We start from the raw sequence: 11813 nt of genomic DNA on the forward strand, positions 1-11813 counted from the left end.
TGATCCTCACGAGCTAGAGGAATTTGCCAATATCCCTTGGTGAGGTCAATAGTAGTGATATAATGAGCCTCACCAAGACGTTCTAGCAACTCGTCCACTCTAGGAAGTGGGTATGCATCTTGCTTGGACACTCTGTTTACCGCACGGAAATCGATGCAAAACCGAATGCTGCCATCCGGTTTTGGCACCAAAACCACTGGCGAAGACCAGTTACTGTGCGAAGGTACTAACACCCCGGTTCGTAACATTTGATCGATTTCGTCTTTAAAGGCTTGTCTCCTAGCTTCGGGTATACGATAGGGCTTTTGTTTCACCACAACCCCTGGGTCAGTGGGGATGGTATGTACCGCTATCTGGGTCTTTCCTGGTTGGTCTGAAAATACATCCTTATACCGAAGCAAAAGGGAAAGGACGTCTTCCTTTTCTTGTTGGGTAAGGTCGGGGTTGACAGGGGTGTCGTGCACAGTGTGAGCGACCGTGTGGATGGTGTCAACCGCTTGTGGAGGTTTACCCAGCCATTTCTTCAAGATATTGATATTGTACATTTGAGTTCTGTTTTTAGACAACCGTAGAATATAGGTGGTTCTCCCTATCTTCTTGACTATCGGAAAGGGACCTTGCCATTCTTTTTTTAATTTAGGAGTAGACATGGGGAGTAAAACTAAGGCCCAATCCCCAACATCCAACTCCCTCCATTTTTTTCCTTTATCATAAAAAACCTTTTGTTTTACCTGAGCTATGGCTAGATGGTCATGGGCCAGGGTTCTCAGTTTATGGAGTCTGGACTGTAGCTGTCTGGTGTAATCTAACAGGGCTTCTGCCTCTTGTGCTCCTTCTTTTTCCCAGCTGTCCTTGGTTATTTCGAGTAAGGACCTTGGGCTACGTCCGAACAACAATTCGAACGGAGATGTACCTAGGCTGGCTTGTTTCTGACTACGGAGGACAAAAAGTGCCAGGGGTAACAGTTGATCCCAATTTCTACCATCCCCAGACAGAAGTTTTTTTAGAGTGAGCTTTAGGCTCCCATTGTTACATTCTACCAACCCATCTGTCTGAGGGTGGTAGACGGAAGTTTTGATGTGGGTGATCCTAAGTTGTTGACAGACTTGCTTCATCAGTCTAGAGACAAAGGGAGTCCCCTGGTCGGTAATGATCTTCCGGGGAAATCCCATTCGGAAAAACACCTCAACCAACCGTTGAGCTATGGCGGATGAAGTAGCGGCCTGGAGGGGAAACGCCTCCGGATAACGGGTGGCGTAATCAACCAACACCAACGCGTATTGATGTCCTCTTGCTGACTTGGGTAAGGGACCTATCAGGTCCATCCCCACCCTATCAAAAGGTTTTCCGATAATGGGAAGGGAAGTCAGCGGTATTGCCGGGGGAACGTAGGGGTTACGCCTTTGACAAATCTGACATTCCTGGCAGTATCACTGTACTTGTGCGTAAACTCCCGACCAAAAGAAGTGTTGAAGGATGGCCTGTCCTGTTTTCTCCGCTCCTGAATGTCCTGCTAACAGATGGGCATGTGCAAAAAATAGAATTTGGTCTCTGAAATCCGTAGGGACCAAAACCTGGGGTACCCCATCGGGTTTTGCTAGCCGATACAACAACCCATTCTGTTCTATAAAAGTGGGGTAGGACCTAGTTAAGGGATCCTGACCTGAACGAGCTGTTTGCCATGCATTGGTAAGACTAGCATCGTTTAACTGTGCTGTTCTAAAGTGTGTGTCCCTAGCCCAGGGTTCTGATACCAGAAGGGCGTTGTTAGGAGGCTGTTTAACAGCGTCTCTCATAAGAGAAAGAAACCCTGGATTATCAGTGCCTATAAAGACTGGCTCAGGCAAATGTTCTAAGACCCCAACCATCACCTCTGTCGTGACTCCTGAGGTACTACAAAGGGATATCCTGGCTAATGGATACTCCTTGACGTCCCCATGGACACACCTTATGTGAACAGATTTCCCTGCCAGAAGACAAGATGGGGATACATATCCTTTTCTAACTACGGATTGTCGACACCCAGAGTCAAGCAGAGCCTTTGCTATTTTTCCACTGATGTCTACACTCACATAGAAGACTGGCCCTGTTTCCTGGGCATACAGGAGGGAACGGGGTGCGTAGCTCACGTCCATGGGTTCTTCTTCTTTCTCCATTTTCTTCCTACAATAGCGTGCTAAATGCCCCCATTCCCCACAGTCATAACACTGTGGGCCTGAAGTCAGTGGTATCTCAGGCCTAGGGAGACGAGGACGCGGAAGTTCTACTGGAGGTTTTGTTATTTTCTTCTCTTGTTTTCCTAGTACGTTGCGGTTGGGTTTTTCTGGTTCCTTTATGGGGGGCCGGCCCTGGGTGCGTGCATAGCTTGTAGCCATTTCTATGGCATGCTCAAGAGTCAATCCAGTTTGTTGTTTTAGCCACCGCTGTGTTCCATAAGGTAGAGCCTCCTGGAACTGCTCGGGATAAATTTTATTCATGACTTCTTCCATACTTGAGTCTTGTGGTTTCAGCCACAAGTCAGCTGCTGCTTTTAATCGATAGAATAGCGTTTTGGGAAGATCTCCAGGGCTCCCTCTTTCTTGTTGAAATTTCAACCTGTGTGTTTCTTAATCAACACCCAACCGGTCTAAGATGTACTGTTTCACGAGACCATAGGCAACAGTATGTTAATGTTAATGTTAATGGGGGTACTTTTATAGAGTGTCCCGGCGCTGGAGATCATCACAGACCCAGAGTGATAGGCAAAACGGGAGAAAGAGCTAAGGGCAGATTGGGATAAGTTATTGCGTGAAAAGCAAAGTCTTCAGATCCTTCCTGAAGGCCAGTAGGTTGGTGTTGGATCGGAGTGACAGAGGAAGAGCATTCCATAACCGGGGGCGAGATGTTTAAAAGAACGCCCCCCGCAGCGCGCACGTAGGATCACCGGGGTGGCCGCCCTGGCCTGGGTGGCGGATCGCAAGGATCTAGAAGGCAAATAGAAGCTGATCAGTTTCCGGAGATAACAGGCACCTGTACCATGAAGGGCTTTGAAGGCAATGGTCAAGGCCTTAAAAGTGATCCGCTTCTTAATGGGCAACCAGTGAAGAGCTCTAAGAAGATCGCTGGCCCTGGCTCTCCTAGAGAGGCCAAAGATGGCCCGGGCCGCAGAGTTTTGCACAACCTGGAGGCGCGCAAGAAGGAGGTCCGGAAGGCCTAGGTACAGTATGTTGGAATAATCTAGGCGAGAGCATATCAAGGCCTGTACCGTGATCTTTCTATGCTCTAAAGATAGGAGCGGCAGAAATTTCCTAAGCATCTTCAAGATCGCAAAACACTTGCCGGCCAGACCAGCCACCTCAGCTTTGAAAGAGAGGCTGTTGTCGATCTGGATACCCAGATTTTTAGCAGCCCCCGAATCGCTGGCGGGAGGGGACATGTCTTTACCGTCTTTATTCACCATTTGATACGCTGCTTGCGCTTCTCCAGTCAAGAGAGGGGCAAGATAGAAGGGCCATATGTCCCCGGGCCAAGCACTGGCTCTAGCGGCCCTTTCAAAGTTCAAAAAGAAGGCTAAAGGATCTTCCCCGGTAACATACTTTTGCAGTGGAATGACAGTTCCTGGGGGAGGGGCAGTGGCTTTTTCTTGTCCCAGTACTGCCATTAAATGGTTCTGTCCTTCAGCTAGTTTAATAAGGTTGTCGGCTTGATTTTGTATAGCAGATGTGAACTTGGCGCGGTCTGCTTCGGCTTGCGCGGACGTTTGCCCGATGGCCCACTCGAGCTTGTCTTGGTTCTCCTTCATCTGCTGGATTAGGGTTTCCATCTTGTATCAGATGGCGGTTCGTCGCACCAAACACTCCTATCTGGCTCGCCAATTGTCGGGCATGCAGGTATGACCTGGCTTATGAAGGACGCAGCACACTACTTTCACAGAGTTCAATAAGTCTTTTAATGGGTAGTCACCAAACACGGCTTCCAAAATGAAAGATAATCCTTCGCTCAGGAGAAACAAAAGAGTATACAACAGACACAGTCTCTTCTTGAAGGGATGCCTTTCCTACGATTAATCTTTACACAGGAGTACGACGTCCTTGTTGTAGGCGTGGAGGTTCCAGGGAGGGATGCCAGGGCACAGCAGGAGTTATTCCCAGCATGAAAAGAAAAGAAAAGAAAAACAAAGGCCTGTGATTACTGGCAATTCTGGGGAACTTAACCTGAGAGAGGGGAGTGGGGAGTGAGGGAATCACCAGGGACCAGCACCAAATGTGACTTTCCGTAACGTACAACTGTTGGAGCTATACGTGACAAAGACTGCATGTGCTCGGGAGATGAAGGACCGTTTACAACACGAAAGTCAGCCCTGTGACCTCCCTCAGTCCTCCCCCCCCGTATCCGCCCGTGAAGCAAACAGCCCCTTTAGCCGTCCCCGTACCTTGTCCAGCCACACTTCTCCAGAAGTGCGGCGGGCGGCTCGTGGGAACGTTGGCCTCCTGGCGTTCCTTCTCGGCTGTGCTCTCCGTCTTCTGCTTCCCCTTCGTGGCGCTGAATCTTCTCCAAACTGCTCGGCGTCTCCTCACTCGATCCCCGCCCGGCTTTCGCGCCGTCTTCTTCCTGTAGGCAGGTTTTCACCTCTGTCTCGTTCTCTGATTGGGCATAAGCCGGTGACGTCACGACTGATGAGTCCTCCTCCAGGAAAGCCCAGGCCACATTAAAGGGGCCGCAGGAATCCTGTCCACGGGGCGGAAATGAAGAAGTATTAAAGTCCGGCTCCTGTCCAGTAGCCCCGTGACACACGGTCAGTGACTAACGCCCGGTATTCATCCTGGCGCAGACCTAAGGAGTGAAGGGCTTCAGGTGTGGCGTCTGAGGTAACATCCTGTTCCAGACGGTAAAGCTCCTGTTCTAAGTCGGAGATTTCTTTCACCCTATCTTTTTTGGAACCTGCCACTAAGGAAAGGGCCTGCCCACGGACCACCGTTTTGAAGCTTCCCACAATATTTGGGGGGACTCAACTGTGTGTTCATTCTCCAAAAAGTATGCATCAATTGTTTTGGTTAGTCCTTTCCGTATTTTGGGGTTCTTGAGATACCAGGGGCTTATTGGGGCGACCAGTCCCACCTGTGTATAGTCTAGAACAATATGAACCCACAGAGGGGAGTGGTCGGAAAGGCCTCTCGCCAGGTGACGAATTTCATGAATATCAGTGATTTGCGGAGCCTTGACAAGTATATAGTCAAGGCGGGATAGGCTGTTGTGCGCTCCTGAGTGAAAGGTGTGCTGTATCTTATTGGGGTTGTATGCCCTCCAGCCATGTATGAGCCCCATTGCTTCTAAGAAACTGGAAAACACATGCGCAGCTTGGGGGGTCGTGCGAGGGGGGTGTCTATCTAGAGCACCCGACACTATTGAATTAAAGTCGCCTCCAAGCACCAGGTGTCCGTCAGGCAACGTCAAGGGTATCACACTTAAGTCTGTGAATGTTATGCCCTGCATCCCTGGGGGCGAGTATATTGACATGAAGGTGATAGATCTGCCCTCCCAAGAACCTGTGATTCCAACATATCTACCCCGGTCGTCTACATACGTGGAGGTGAGTGAGAGAAGAAACAACTTTTTTTGCATAATGCCTACTCCCCTGGAGTTAGAGCTGAAGCCCTCGTGTGCCACCATCGAATAGCCCCACCTGTGCATTGCTTTGCACGTGTTGCCAATGAGGTGCGTTTCCTGAAGCAACACAATGTCCGGTGATAGCCTCTTAATATACTGTTACACTGCACTCCCATTGATCATTAAACAGGTCCCCACTAGTGGGTTTACATTTATACATCATGTTGAACATCACTGGGGCAGCCGCCACAGTCCGGAACTGTACCATCAAAAAATTGTCAAGAATAATAAACAAAAAACACAAAACAACTAAGGAAAACACCCCAACCCAACAACCCCCCAACCCGCTGACCTACTCTCTGAGCTCAGAACTGCCCATCAAAAACTTGCAGAGTGCCTGTCGCCCTAAAAATCAAAGGAAGAAAAAACAGAGCGGGAAAGCAGTGTGCTCCGCGTCCTGCCCTATGCTACGTCACTGTCGTTGTTGAGCATTAAACGTAGAGTTGTAGATAAATCAGCAAACCCCTTCAAATAATGCACAGTTATCCCCCCTCCCCTACGTGCCCAGCATCATGTTCCTATCACCTCTCAAAGAGGCGACCATCGTCCGAAACTCCGCCTCAGCTTGGGCCACTGTCTGCCTGGACTTCGGCCACACGCTCCGCTGGGTGTTTAGTTCCTTGTTAGTCAATCCAGTCCGTAACTGCCCCAGGACGATCAAAAAACCACACCCTCCCCTCCACCTTGACTTGGAGGCGCGCTGGGAACAGCATCGAGTATTTAAGGCCCCTTTCTCTCAGGTCACATTTAACAGATAGGAATGACCTCCTTTGCTTCTGTACCCTTTGCGTGAAGGGAAAAAGGAGATTTCGGCATTATCACATTGGAGGGGGGCGTCGGCCCTGGAATTCTGGAGGATCACATCTCTGTCCCGTTAGTTTAAGACACGAGCCAACATGGAGCGCGGGGGAGTGCCTGGCTTGTGACGGCCGCCCGGGACCCTGTGAGCCCGCTCGATCACAAAAAATTTACTGAGGCCTTTGGGTTGCAGGTGCTTGAGGATAAGGTCCTCAACGATCAGGTCAGGAGATTTCCACTCCGATTTCTCCGGAACTCCTATAATGCGGAGATTCTTGCAGCAAAGTCGGCCTTCATAATCATCCAGCATGAGGTCCACGCGAATTCTGGATTCCTGCAGTTCCTGGACCTCCCTCTGTAATTGTGTGACATCACCCACCAAGCTGGTTGTCGTGATTTCCACCTGTTTCACTTTTTCGCTGAGTTTCCCACTGGCAGCTCTGTTTAGGTTGACGTCGCTGGTCACTGAGTCCAGGGAGGTCTTGATACCTGTGATGGCCATCATGACGTCTTTAAGGGAAAGCTCAGGCTCTCCTTCTCCATGGCCTCCCCGTGCTGCTTCATCTGATGGACGTCCCTGTTGCACGTCTTTGGTCACTGTATAATTGTTCCAGCTTGTTGGTCTGGACTGGTCTCAGTCCCCTGGCCCCCGTCCCCTCACCGCGCTCCATAATTGCAGATGAGGTGGATCACAAATGGATGCGGATTCTTGAATGTGGTGGGTGAGGAAGCGGCCTGCTCTAGGACAGGTTCGACGATAGTAACACTGAAAGTCTCCCACCCTATCTCAACCACCACAGGGATGAAGGCAATGCAGGTAAACGCATTAGGGGGACCTGAACCCCGAAGCCACTCGTCACAGTTCAATCCGCTCCTGACCTTTCCAGTGGAAAGAGGGGCGTGGGTGACCCACCGATCTCTATGTGAGGGGGTTCCACAGGAAAACAACAATGGTAGAGTTAGAGAAGCCCAGTCGCCACCTTCGAAAGCACCACCCTCGGCGCCCCTCAATTGACCACAGACTGGAGCGCAGACAGGTGTTATAAGTGTTGTCCAGTAAGGCCTCAATCAGTGCTGCTAGCGTGGCTGCACGTGATCCTCCCGTCATAGATTCCCTTCCTGGTTGGAGCGCCATAGTGCCGCGGGGTCTCGGCGCCACCGCCTTGAGGTGACTGGATGACTGGGGCTTTCAGTTGGGAGGGTCGGAGCTCTGCTTCAGGTATCTGCATGTGCCTTGCCATTAAGGATTCCGCGGTTGGCGCTCTACAGTTAGCCCCACTGTGGCGTACAGATTAATGTCCCCAGCGCATATCAACAAGGCCAAAATCACTCCTCCTAGCTTTTTCTGGGGTGACCCTCGGCACAGGCCCCCTGCTGTAGATGGAGCGCAACAGTGTTGTGCACCATTAGCGCCTATTCAGTGCAGTGGTAGAACATGTGTGCCTGGAGATCAAAGGATCTGTTGCTGTGGGCCCCAGCTGCAGGCTTTAGTGCAGGCCACGAAGAACAAAGGCAAGGAGAGCCCACTAGGTCAAAACAGGCCGATGGGAAGGCATCATTATTCCCATCAGGGGCGCGCTGCCTGATTCCAGCTGTTTTGCAGCCTGCTCGCCCCGAGTAACAACCACTGTGCCCTCTCACAACGGCTGCACATCAACAACGGGCCGCAGTTCCCCTGCTGCTCCGTGCAGCGACGGTCCCTCCAAGAGCCTCTGTCTCACGAGGCTCGTGTTGGCGCTAATTTCTGTGACAGCCCAGCGGGGCATCAAACGTCCAGATCACAATGTGCCTCGGTCTCGGCCTCGCAATGATGAGCATGCAGGCCGTGATGGAAGACGCAAGTAGAGGAGCGCCACTAAGAGAGCGAGAAGGGGTTGGAGCCTAAGTCTGGCATGTGACACGTGTCACTCTGTCATGTGGCATATGCCACATCTGATGTGACATATGCCATAGATTTTCTACTTGGTCTTTCATTATTATCAGTTGAGCATTTCCAAAGGACTATGTTTCACTCTGCTAAAATAAATAAATTGTTTAAAAAAATAAAAATAATATTAAAAAGTAATTTCCCGAGGTGGGGTTTGAACTCTGGTCAAAACTCACTCAAAGCCCCTGTACAGTCACAGTGAGCCACCTACTCTGCTGAAACTTCCACAGCCAAAGGTATCTATGTCATAGAATAAGGTTGCCAGTCCTTCCTCTATTTCTATTGTCTTTGGACAGTAGATACCAGAAATCTTCTCTCGATTTACATTCTTTAAATACAAATAGCCCTTCCTTTCATACAGTCTGCCACTAGCCCCATGCATTTCCAATTCTTACACAATCATCCCCAAATTCTCATTCCACTAAATAAGTGATTTCTTTCATAGCAAACCTGTACCCCCTATCCACGTGCCACACAGCATGCCATTATCAATGCCTGACATGCGCTATGACTAAGGAGGCCAAAGTTCTCCCAGATACTGCTAGGGGGTCATTTACAAAGGCACAGCTTTCATTTGTGGAATTTAGAAATAAAATGAAAAAAAAAAAAAACGATTTTCCCCAGCTGGGGTTTGAACCCTGGTCAAAACTCCCTCTAAGCCCCTGCACATTCACAGTGAGCCACCTACTCTGCTGAAAGTTCCCCAGCCAAAGGCATCTATGTCATAGAATAAGGATGTCAGTCCTTCTTCTATTTCTATTGTCTTTGGACTGTAGATACCAGAAATCGTCTCTCGATTTACATTCTTTAAATACAAATAGCCCTTCCTTTCATACAGTCTGCCACTAGCCCCATGCATTTCCAATTCTTACACAATCATCCCCAAATTCTCATTCCACTAAATAAGTGATTTCTTTCATAGCAAACTGTCCCCCCTATCCGCATGCCACACAGCATGCCATTATCAATGCCTGACATGCACTATGACTAAGGAGGCCAAAGTTCTCCCAGATACTGCTAGGGGGTCATTTACAAAGGCACAGCTTTCATTTGTGGAATTTAGAAATAAAATGAAAAAAAAACAAAAAAAGATTTTCCCCAGCTGGGGTTTGAACCCTGGTCAAAACTCACTCAAAGCCCCTGCACATTCACAGTGAGCCACCTACTCTGCAGAAACTTCCCCAGCCAAAGGCATTTATGTCATAGAATAAGGATGTCAGTCCTTCCTCTATTTCTATTGTCTTTGGACTGTAGATACCAGAAATCTTCTCTCGATTTACATTCTTTAAATACAAATAGCCCTTCCTTTCATACAGTCTGCCACTAGCCCCATGCATTTCCAATTCTTACACAATCATCCCCAAATTCTCATTCCACTAAATAAGTGCTTTCTTTCATAGCAAACCTGTCCCCCCTATCCACGTGCCACACAGCATGCCATTATCAATGCCTGACATGCGCTATGACTAAGGAGGCCAAAGTTCTCCCAGATACTGCTAGGGGGTCATTTACAAAGGCACAGCTTTCATTTGTGGAATTTAGAAATAAAATGAAAAAAAAACAAAAAAAGATTTTCCCCAGCTGGGGTTTGAACCCTGGTCAAAACTCACTCAAAGCCCCTGCACATTCACAGTGAGCCACCTACTCTGCAGAAACTTCCCCAGCCAAAGGCATTTATGTCATAGAATAAGGATGTCAGTCCTTCCTCTATTTCTATTGTCTTTGGACTGTAGATACCAGAAATCTTCTCTCGATTTACATTCTTTAAATACAAATAGCCCTTCCTTTCATACAGTCTGCCACTAGCCCCATGCATTTCCAATTCTTACACAATCATCCCCAAATTCTCATTCCACTAAATAAGTGCTTTCTTTCATAGCAAACCTGTCCCCCCTATCCACGTGCCACACAGCATGCCATTATCAATGCCTGACATGCACTATGACTAAGGAGGCCATAGTTCTCACCTACTTACTTACTTTTGAAGCGGAAGGCATCACTCACGCTGTAGCCTATCAGCCCAGCAGCGCACCGGCCTCCCAGCCCACCTCTCGCCGCACCCGCTTCGCGGGTGCCGCTTCGCTGGTGGGCGCTGGTAGAGGCAACATCTTCAAGGACCAACGCAGGACGCCGGCGGCAAGGCGGTAAGGGGCGCGAGGAACCAGCGGGGCTGCGAGTGTGCGGGGACTTCATTTCCCAGAAGTCCCTGCAAGACCAAGGAAGAGCTTCCGGTCCGCTCTCCCTGCTGGCCCGCCCCCCGCCCATCAAAGCCAGTTAAAAGCCCTCCTCTTCCTCTACCCTGTGGGACACCTACTTACTTACTTTTGAAGCGGAAGGCATCACTCACGCTGTAGCCTATCAGCCCAGCAGCGCACCGGCCTCCCAGCCCACCTCTCGCCGCACCCGCTTCGCGGGTGCCGCTTCGCTGGTGGGCGCTGGTAGAGGCAACATCTTCAAGGACCAACGCAGGACGCCGGCGGCAAGGCGGTAAGGGGCGCGAGGAACCAGCGGGGCTGCGAGTGTGCGGGGACTTCATTTCCCAGAAGTCCCTGCAAGACCAAGGAAGAGCTTCCGGTCCGCTCTCCCTGCTGGCCCGCCCCCTGCCCTTTACGCCCCCTACTTAATAACATCTTACTCCCGCAGCGCGGGACGCAGCACGGGCGAAGACTGGGCAAAGACAGGGCCGTTTGAGGCCGTTCGAGGACGGCAGAGGACGGCCCCGGCCCTGTCACCCTGTACTTTACTTCGTTCCCGCAGGCCCCCACGACTTCGGACGTACATCACTGAGAATCACGATGCGTCCCAAAACTAGAAGCACGTCTAAGAAAGCTACACTGGTGACACAAGTGACCGGTCCTATAGACCTTTTCATATCCAGGGTAAACGACACCATTGATAAGAGTATTATCCTACTGGAGAAAAGAGTCTCCTTGGACCTCATGCAGGCCAAACGATCCTCGCTCGGCTCACTTGCCACCGCAAATTCCTGGTTGCTAATAATTGCTCTTTACCACTGCCACTAACTATCGTTCCTACGATGACTGTTCCAAATTCTGTAGATTTATCCGTAACCCAAACAGACTCTGATCAATCATATGTCGACCTTGAAGCAACCCCAGACTTAGAAGCCTGCCAATCACCGACTGAAAAATTAGACCAGAGTGCCATTAGTAATCCCTTACTACCTGATCCAGTAACGACCTTAGAACCAACAAAAACAAGGAAAAACACCTCCACCCTCCCTAAGGCTATGCCAATTATCAAGGAAAAACCTAAAACAAAAACAAAGAATCATAATCTGATCACGCCCATCCCAAACTCCTCGGCAGGTATCCCCTGTTGGGTGGAAAACATGGTCATGGACCTAAAATCAGACCTCGAAGCTAATATTACAGCACAGATCAAACCCCTAATATCAAAGTTGGACAGACTTACGTCACTA

This window comes from Lissotriton helveticus, chromosome 1_1 (genome assembly GCF_964261635.1).
Source record: "Lissotriton helveticus chromosome 1_1, aLisHel1.1, whole genome shotgun sequence".
NCBI lineage: Eukaryota > Metazoa > Chordata > Amphibia > Caudata > Salamandridae > Lissotriton > Lissotriton helveticus.